We start from the raw sequence: 1,028 nt of genomic DNA on the forward strand, positions 1-1,028 counted from the left end.
AGAAAATTCCTGGTGAGAGATGAAACTACCTGAATGAGGGAATGCACAAAAAAGTGGAAAAACTAGAGGGACAAATAGGTTTGCCCCCAAAAAACTGATCACATCAACAAGCAAGAAGCTAGGAAGGAATTTCTTTTCTGTCTGTTGGCTGCATATGAAACTTTGGGAGATGACCCAATGATACTATACCAGCAAAAATGCGGGCAGCAATGTCCGCCACTTACAGTTACGTTATAGTCTCTAAAAGGTCTAAATCAGGCCTTTGTAATTTCCTCATTTGAACTTACAACTCATCTCATACGTAGTCTTTTGGGATCCAAGTGTGTAACTAGTGTTGTCTAGCTTATATTCTGTATACATCTTTTAGGTCCATCTCACTGTGTTCCTTCTGATGTCAGTGCATGCACAGGTGTCACCACTTTTCAAATCAGGGATTTCCTGATTTTTTTTAATGTTTAGGAAGATTGAGAGTAGTAATTAGTTGATAATGTCAATTTCTATGAATGGAATCCAGTATAGAAACTCTTGTTTGATCTGTGGCATGAAACGGCAAAACTAAATTTAATTAAAAACACATGAAAAGCAGGCTGATAACTCCCCCTTTGTCAGATGAGTTACATGTATATTTTTACTGGAACCCTACTGTTTAAATTCAAGTAATGCAAATACTGTAAGGTGATATAATTTTGACTAATTTGAATTGTACATTGGATGTTTTTGTCTTGTGCTGGCACTGTTTTTCTTATTTTGGTCCCTTCCCTTCTCAGTCAGTTTCTTATCTAAATTTACCTTGTCCTAAGATGTAAAGCTATTAACTGATTATATTATATAAACAGGGGGTACCCTGTCTTCCCAGAAATTCCACTACAGATAAACTTGTAAACAACCATTTATTTTACAATAGAGAAGTAGCAGTATTAAAAATAGCCAAAATTGAAGAGAAAGAGGAGGGAGCAAGATTAGCCTAATTATAGCCATGATAACAAGCGAAGCCCCACTAAAAGTCAAATGAAAAACTACAGGGTTTT

The 1,028-nt window shown here is 35.9% G+C and overlaps 1 protein-coding gene across 14 annotated transcripts in view; it reads right to left on the reverse strand.

Annotated features, from left to right (window-relative positions):
* The window catches only part of atat1 (alpha tubulin acetyltransferase 1), a 23,852-nt gene that overhangs the window by 13,607 nt on the left and 9,217 nt on the right, over positions 1-1,028 (reverse strand). The window lies entirely within an intron of this gene.

This window comes from Haplochromis burtoni, unplaced genomic scaffold (genome assembly GCF_018398535.1).
Source record: "Haplochromis burtoni strain Fernald_Lab_line unplaced genomic scaffold, NCSU_Asbu1 Contig_711, whole genome shotgun sequence".
Classification (NCBI taxonomy): Eukaryota; Metazoa; Chordata; class Actinopteri; order Cichliformes; family Cichlidae; genus Haplochromis; species Haplochromis burtoni.